This window comes from Camelus ferus, chromosome 11 (assembly GCF_009834535.1).
Source record: "Camelus ferus isolate YT-003-E chromosome 11, BCGSAC_Cfer_1.0, whole genome shotgun sequence".
In the NCBI taxonomy this organism is placed as follows: domain Eukaryota; kingdom Metazoa; phylum Chordata; class Mammalia; order Artiodactyla; family Camelidae; genus Camelus; species Camelus ferus.
Window position 1 is genome coordinate 29984327 of NC_045706.1, and position 8934 is coordinate 29993260.

The window sequence follows — 8934 nt, forward strand, 5'->3', positions numbered from 1 at the left end:
TTCAAAGGAATTTTCTCACAGGTCCCTATGGGGATGTGTTAAAAGAACACTCATTAAAATGTGTTGTTGTCGTGTGAGGTGGAAAAGGACTGGAGATAATCCTGAATTGGAGTAAATATATAATAACCATGATGTAGAACCATGCAATATTAGCAACAGCAGATTAGACATACGCAGAGCACTTGGGTAGATATTAAAAAGATGGTGCCTTTATTCCTTTGATAACTATGTAAATTTAAAAAGCTAAAGCTCTAAATGTTCTTAGAAACAATGAACAGTACATATGTGTAAATTAAAAAAATATGTGCAGTATATTGTGTATATGTATTTACATACAATATATTGTATATTGCAGTCAAACTGTAACAATTCTACCTATCAAAAATGGAAAATGAAAAAAATAGTGCCAAATGAGAGAAAAAAATGAGAATACTAATACAATATTATTAACATAAATTAATCATACATACATACAAAACAAATACAACTTTTCACAAGAATATAAATAAAAATTTTAAAGCTACATTAAAGTGGTTGCACATGGAAGAGGGGAGAAAGGAATTGCTGAAAGGGGGATAAAACTGAGTATATTGATAAAAAATTTAATGGAGAGCCTTTGCATGGATGAATAATGATAACTGAGAAAAGTGTTAACAACTCTCTGCATTCAAGGAGGAAGAAAAATAAAGGAAGGAAAAGGAAGCAAGCAAGCAAGCAAGTGAACAGCAAACTCTGACTAGTAATAAGCTTCAGCTCCCTTTCATCACAGGGCTTTGCACATGCTGTTCTATTTGCTGGAAATTCTTATCACCACCACCACTGCACACACACGTATACACACACACACACACACACACACACACACACACACACACACACACACACACAGAGTTAACTCCTCTTTCCTTCAGATCTCAACTCAGTCATCATTTCTTCAGGAAAAGCCTTCCATGAGCTCTCCGGTGTGAGGCCATATACCTCTATTATAATAAGTCTTAACCCCATCTACTCTCTCCTTTTTGGCATTAATTACAACCAAACATTTTAGAATGAGAAAACTTTACATTTATTTGTGTGGTTCTTTGATTAATATCTGCTTCTTGCTAGTAGACCACAAACTCAACAAGAGCAGGATAGTATCATTTTCTGGTTCTCATCCCCTGACACAGTGGCTGATAGAGTAAGTGGCTGGTTAATATTTGTGACATGTGAATTAATAAAAGGATAAATGAGTGAACTGACAAGAATAAAGATAGGAAAAGAGAATCAAAGTGGAAGAGCTATGCAAATGACCTCACAGAAGATCATGAAATGATTTATCAGAAAGAAGGAGGGACTGTTTCTTAAGTTCACCCCACCTTTCCCATGCCAGGTGCTATACTGTATACACTGTCTCACTCACAGGTAGGCATTGTCACCCCCATTTAAAAATTCCATAAAAACTAAGTCTTTCTGCCCTCAATGTTCATGCTTTTTTTCTATATATCATTTAGGACATGGGGATTAAGATACAGGAAAAGGAGAACATTCTGCAAGAATGCTGACGAGGAGGGAACAAAGAGACAGGATGAAAACAAGAGGGGATACTGACTAAGCTAAAAATGAAGGTGGCTGCCAGAACTGTACTTCTGACCAAAAGCCAAAAGTGATCTACAGGAAAGAGCTCACCCTTGGGATGGAGAATAAGAATAGGTTATAATAATAATAAGTAGTGTAATCCTGAGATTTAAAACCTAGATGCGTGAATCTCACACTCAAATGCCCTTTGGGACCCATAAGGCTGATGGATGTCAGATAACAGGAGGGAGTGGGACCGTGGGGGAACAAGAGGGTGCATATTGAGTGTACACCCCACATAAAGGATTCAAAAATCAATGAAAAATATCTCACACACATAAACACACGCAGAATTTTAACCAAACAAAACTATTCCTCCGGCAGAATTTGGCCCATGAGCCTCTGGTTTGTGCCTATGTGACTGCTCCAAATTCTGGAGAAAAGAGCTGACCATGCCAAAGACATAAGTAACAGAAAATATCCAGAAGAAACATAGTAATCAAAATCTGTAACAATCAGATTGGGTATCTAAGTTTATACTTAGGGTTCACCTTAATTCATCAGTTAAATTTAACTCAACAAACCTGCAAATATTTACTGATTATTTGTAGATACAAAGTAATAACCTCAGTGTTTGGGCTTAGGAGATGGAGTAAGTCACTGCTTCTGTACTTTGGTATTCAGTTCTCAGTTCAGGTCCTTTGAAGTTTTCTGAATGGACCATCACACTTGTTACAAAATATCCTTCCTCATTTGTTCAGGAGAAAATCAGTCCCTCATGTTCTCCATGATTTAGATCTCATCTTCACATCCATTCAGCTTTGAACCTATCATAGTCATGTTATGGCCTATAATCTAAAATTGCCTCCTGTCTATCTACATAAAAACTCTGATTTCTGTAGTCATAGGTGACAGGAGAATAATTTGTGTTTAAATTCCAGTGCCTACCCAGATTCCATTAAAGATGCTCAATAAATATTCACTGAACCCAACACTGATGTTTTTTAAAATGTATTCAAAAATTCCTTGATTCTTTCCTTCAAAAAAGTGAATTCTAATTCCCCTATCATTGAGAGTGGTCTGAATTAAGTGACTTACTTTTAACAAACTGAACAGTGGAAGTAATGACTTACAAGACTAGATCTTAAAAGGCATTAGAGCTTACCCCTTGCTCTCTCTTGGATAACTTGCTCTGGGGGAAGCCAGCTACTGCTTTATGAAGACATTCAAGCAGCCCTATGGAAAGGTTCACATAGTGAGAAACTGAAGCTTCTTGCCAACAGCCAGTAAGGAACTGATGCTTCTTGCCAGGAGTTATACAAGTGAGCCATTTAGAAGTTAATTCTTGAGCTCAGTAAAGTCTTCAGGTGACTGCAGCCTTGACCAACAACTAGACTGCAACTTCCAGAAACAGAACCATCCTGCAAAACCACCCCCTAAACTCCAGGCCCACAAAAGCTGTGTGAAATAATAAATGTTTATTATTGTTTTAAGTTGCTAACTTTTAGGGTAGTTTGTCAAGCAAATATATATAACTCACACATTTACTGAAAGTATCATTATATTATGATACACACACATCATTATATTATGTTGAAAGCTGTTTTGGAATCTCTTTCACTTACCTCCATCCCCTCCTCCACTGCCCATTTTTGTCACCTCCAAAAGCCACTGATTCCCTTTTTTTCTGGATGTTAAAAATCCTAAATAGAACATTAAAAAGTCCTTTTACTCCTTGTGGGCCCAAGAAAGAGATTCATTAGGGGCAGATCTTTATCTTCTTTCTGGTAGGACAGATGTAGGAATTGATATTTTGGACCATCCAGACGTCTCATCAATGTATTCATAAATATCCTGATTTCACTTATGTATCGATTTATTCACCCAAGTGGATTTAAGTTATAATCAGAAGTATCTGAAAAAATGAAGGACAACAATCAGAAGCATAAATGTCACCTAAGCAGGTCTTCAGGGTGTATGTAGATAAATCCACAAGTGGAAGTATTTCCAAACTTGTAACCAGAGGAAGGACGACCTTTGGTGACAGATGGAGTAGAGAATATTAGAATCAACAGGAGCAGCATTGTGAGAGACGTGAGAATGGTATATAGAATACCTTAGATGTTGGTTTCATTATAGTCTCTTCCCTGCTCAGCATACTTCCCAGCAGCTTTAGAACAGAAGCAGAAACAATGCATCCTTGTTTTGCAGAACATTGTTTCACAGAGAGCTCCTAGCAGAGTCTGGTACAGGCAGAAGAGTGAGCAACTATTGCTGCCAAAGGGACTGTTAGAAACTGTACATGACTTTGTGCATGGAATCTACTTCCCTTTCCTAGAGATTTTTGAAAGTAATGAGTAAATAAAGTGGCTCGGAATGGCCAATGCAAGTAAAGAAACAGGTAACATTAGGTCTTAGAAGTTTAATTTATCAATAAAAATCTTAAGTAGTAGAGAACTTATATCACAACTCCAGGAAAATTCTTCTTTAATTGTTTCCTGATCTGTAATATGGCAGATTAGAAAAAGAGCTTAGGTATTTGATCCCTTTTTCTAAAAACCACTCCCACTGGTGGGACTGAAATCTTATTATATTTCCCACCTGGCCTAAGACACACTTGATTACACTATAATATCTAATCCTCAGGTTTGTTAACTTTAAAATGGAGCTAATATTTATCTCATAAGATTGTTGAGAATTAAACAAAGTAATTTATGTTTAGAGATATACAAAAAGTGCTTAGTGATAACTGTCTTAGGTTGGGGTCCCTCGAATCTGACCCTTTGTCAAGGTGTTATGGGTTGAATTATGTGCCCCCTCAAAAGACGTTAAAATCCTAACTCCCAGTACTATGTATGTGACTTTATTTGGAAATAGGGTCTTTGCGGATGTAATGAAGTTGAGATAAGTTCATCAGAATGGATCCCTAATCTAACTAGTGCCCTTATATGAGAGGAAGATGGCTGGTGAAGGCAACAGAGACACAGGGAGAATACTATGTAAAGGTGGAGGCAGAGATTAGAGTGATACATTTAGAAACGAAAGAACACCATGGGTTGCCAGCCATCACCAGAAGCTAAGAGAGAAGCACAGAATAGTTTTCTCCTCAGAGCCCTAACAAGGAACTAACTGCAGCAACACATTTATTTCCAACTTCTAGACTCCACAACCGCGAGAGAATAAATGTTGTTTTAAACCACACAATTTGTGGTACTTTGCTACAGCAGCTCCAGGAAACTAATATACAAGGATTGGAGTATTCGTGGTTTGTTTTGAAGGAGAGACCAGGAGCCACTGATGGCAGGGTAGGGACGTGAGACAAGGAAGAGAAGGATGGTAATAGAATGGATATGGATTACCTCTGCAGATGGGGCTCAGTCCTTTTGCAGACTCCTGGAGACAATGTGCAAGATGCCTCAGAGTTGTCCTGTCTCTGGGGAATGAAAACATGGATATATTTATTAGTATAAATATTGGTGTGTTAGTGCTCTACGGCCCCTGTAACGAATTACCATAAATCTGGAGGCAGAAAACAACAGAAACTTATTCACTCACAGGTCTAGAGGCCAGAAGTCCGAAATCAGTATGACTGGAATCATGCAGTCAGCAGGGCCATCCTCCCTGCAGAGGCTCCAGGGAAGACTGTTCCCAGCCTCTTCCCTCTTCTGGTGGCTACCGCTCGACACGCTTGGCCTCTGTGGCCAAATTGCTTCCTCCTCTTATGTCTGTGTGAAGTCTCTCTCTGCTTAGCTCTTACAAGAACACAAGTGATTGCATTTAGGGCCCACCTGGACGGTCCAGAATGAATCTCCCCATCACAAGAATCTTAACTTAATCATCACACCTTTGGGTCCATGATGTCTTTGGAAAACACTTTTCTCATCCATGTATTTATCCATGAGCTTCCATTTGTCATCGGATGAATCTGCTCTCAGGGGTGAAAACTTCTTGGCACTTCTAGCCTGCCCTGCAGGAGTTGAGAAAAAGTCTTCAAGTGAAAAGATTCAAGTACTTGCAGAGGACTTTTTTCTGGCATGTAAGGAATGACAAGTGCTGAGAGGATGTCACTGGGACAACAAAAACATCTACTACATTATTATTTTATTTTTTGTTATTATTTAGTTTTTTTGTTAACAATTTTAAATTGAGCGGGGAAGGGTAGAGCTCAGTGGTAAAGTGCATGTCTAGCATGCACAAGGTCCTAGGTTCAATTCCCAGTACCTCCATTAAAAATAGATAAATAAATCTAATCATCTCCCCACAAAAACAAAAAAACAAAACAAGTTTGCAAATGTAAATATCTAAATAAAAAATAAAAATTGAAAAATTTTTAATTGAATACTTAATCATTAGTTTTAATTATTGTTATCAGCTCTTTTAGCCTAATTTCCTGATGACCCACAATATAAATTATTTGCACTACCTGTGTAACCTTGCTTAGAAAATATTACCCACCTATCTGAACTTTGTCCTTTCCATAAGGGTCCATTTAAGTATACACTGCTCTGTCCTTTCTTCCAAAGTAGCTTTCTTTCATCTTTTTTAGCACCTATGCAATCTCTTATTAGTCTCTATTTGGTCACACATAATTATCTTTCTAACTATATATATGCATTTTTTTTCTTAACTGTATTTTAACATTGTCAAAGGTAGAGGTCATAACATATCCATTTTCAAATTCTTGATGTTGGGGTTTTGGAGATTTACATTTATAATCTGGTCCCACTTAATAATTTCTCATAAGGATACATGAAGCATCTACTTTGAGACTGTTATGCACTTTTAGTTTCTTCAATGTCCCTTGTTGTAACTTGTATAAATTATCTTGTGGGACAGGAACACCAGAAGCCTTATTGTCCTATGACCACCTAGTGACAGTTTTCAAAGCAGTTTGCTGGTAGAAAACAGAAGAACTGTAATATGGTGAATGGCCAAGAAAGCCATGGCTTATTTCCAAAGATCTCTGGAATGTCAGGATTCTAGCTATGGGTAAATGAATGAAATAGGGACTGCTGGAAGAGGCACAAGTGAAGAATATAATTTGGTTTTGAACACGGTGATTTGATGTTCCATGGAGATGTCCAGGAAGTAGGTGGCTACAAGACTGAAGCTTGAGGGAGAGGTATGGACTGGACAAACTATTTGGGAGTCTCTTTGCAGTAGGTAGATGAATGAGATCATGCCTGAAGAGCAAGTAGAGCAAGAAGAAAAGTAGAAAAGTAGGCCAAGAGTAGAACCCCGAGAATCACCTGCATTGAAGAATCAGGAGGAAGAGGAATGGAAGGAGGAGAACCTGGAGAAGAGACTGTTAGGGGAGTCAACAGAGTCAAAATTCTAATGTGAGAAAGGAGAAATGCAGCAGAGAGATCTAGTGAGGTTACAAAAAAAAAAAAAAAAAAAAAAAAAAAAAAAAAAAAAAAAAGAAAAGAAAAGAAAAGAAAAGAAAAGAAAAGAAAAAAGAAATAAAAAAAAGAAAAAAGAAAGAAAGAAAGAAAGAAATCTAATCCACATACACTTAAAAAAATTTCACAACTTGAAAGTTTTTGGTGATCTTAATGAGAACAATTTCAGTGGAATTTTATGGGAAGAATCTCCAAAGGGCTCACAGGAATCTCTTGGGACAATCCCTGTGAAGATAGCTTGGGGTAGCCCAGTAACTCTTCTTAGCTCAAGTGTCCAGGAAAGCTGTGGAAGATCCAAGGGTCTAGAGCCCAAACTGAGCTCAGCAGTGGATTGACTGAATGGGAGGTGACACAAAGCTGGGAATGATATAACTGAATAACCAGATTACATTCGTAGGAATCATGTAAACTTCCATTTGTTGAGTTTAAAAAATAGTTCGCTCAAATTCAAGATGGGAGAAATTTAGCTTGGCAACAATTGCTTAAAAATGATCCAAAAGTTTTAGTTGATTATAAACTTAAAATGTGCCAAGAGTATGATTTAATTCTTAAAAAAGCTAGCACAAGCTTGAGCTGTGATACTAGAGAAGAGGAAGAGGAGACACCAGGAAAAAAACTAGGTTTTTTTGGAAGTAAACACAAGCAGGGAAGGAGGAAAATAAAACAGTAAACAAAAGGAGATGGGTCAACTATTCTCAAATTTTAAAAAAAGACAGAGAAAAAAAAGGAGATGGGGTCATTAGAAAAAAAATTAAGGATGGAAGAGATCTGAATATATTTATAGGCCAAGGAGAAAGATCCATACAGAAGAGAAGGGATAATTAGTGATACAGGAGTCTGAGGAAGCTGGGAGAAGTTGGTTTTGAATTGAAATGGGGATGTCTCACCCTTGGAGAGACTGGAGGGAAGGCTTGAAAAGATAGGAGTGACCACAAATAAGTTGTTATGTTTGGAAAGGAATTCAGACACTTGGGAAGAGCACAGGCTAATGTTTTCAATTTGATGAAGTAATACCCCAGTGGGACAGGTTCTGCTGTTTCTGAGAGTGTGTGCGGAAGAAGAGAGAGCAATAGGGAAATTGGGGGAAGCTGGAAGGGAGGGAAAGAAGAGTTCCAGATGGAATGGGATTCTTGGTCTTTGAAATGAGATCCAGCAATTGGTCTCAGTCTCTTTAAGACCAACCCACTAGGGAGCTCAGAATCTTTTGAGCCTCTGCTGGCTTTTCTCCCCTGGCTCAGGAATGCCCCGCCAGACTCAGTGTCAGGGATGCGTTCAGCATCACAGACTTCTAAATTATTTTTATTTTATTAATAACCCGAAGTGGAATTCTTAAATTTATTCATCAAAAAAAAAATCTTTGAGAGAACCGTTTTGAAAAACATATTCTCATAATGCATAAATCATCCTATTAAAACTAATGGCTTTGGCGAAATTACTAAGCAGACAGAATTTACAGAAAGGTAACAGTTGTAAAATACTGAAATGCAGTCATAACTGATTTAACTCTTTACCAGACAATGGTTAAAATTAAGGCAAAAAGTGTTTCAAAGTAAAACATTAAGAATCAGAGACTTTTGAGTGCCGGAAGGTCCTGAGAAATCATTAGCCATTCCACAAACACGCCTAATAGGGCCTACCGAGGGCCAGGCGAGAGGGCGGGTATTACACAAAAAGAGTAAGCTCTTCTCTGTCCTCGCGACTTTACGGGAGGAAAGCTGACTACAAAAATTGGAACCTATAACAGAAAGATGAGACGAGCTACCTCCTACAACAAGATGAACATGAGGAGAGGCACAAAATGCAGTAAGGTGATTGAAAAAAAATCAAGTCCTTTCGTTCTAAGAGAAGGAGTCTGATTTCCTGAAGAATTTTAAGGAAATAGGACGGGAATCAAATATTCAGAGACCCTGTAAAGTAACCCCTGGGGACCACTCGCCTTCGGCGGTTCAGGGTTCCGTCAGGGGCGTGCAAACCC

At 38.0% G+C, this 8934-nt stretch overlaps 1 long non-coding RNA gene across 1 annotated transcript; it reads right to left on the reverse strand.

Moving 5' to 3' along the window:
- Nucleotides 1-467: 467 nt before the first annotated feature.
- On the reverse strand, nucleotides 468-5519 carry LOC116667111. Its single transcript, XR_004323868.1, has 3 exons — nucleotides 5113-5519; nucleotides 4917-4990; nucleotides 468-3472 (listed from the first exon to the last, which is right to left on the reverse strand). It is a non-coding gene; the product is annotated as an uncharacterized LOC116667111 (long non-coding RNA).
- Between the last annotated feature and the right edge of the window lie 3415 nt (nucleotides 5520-8934).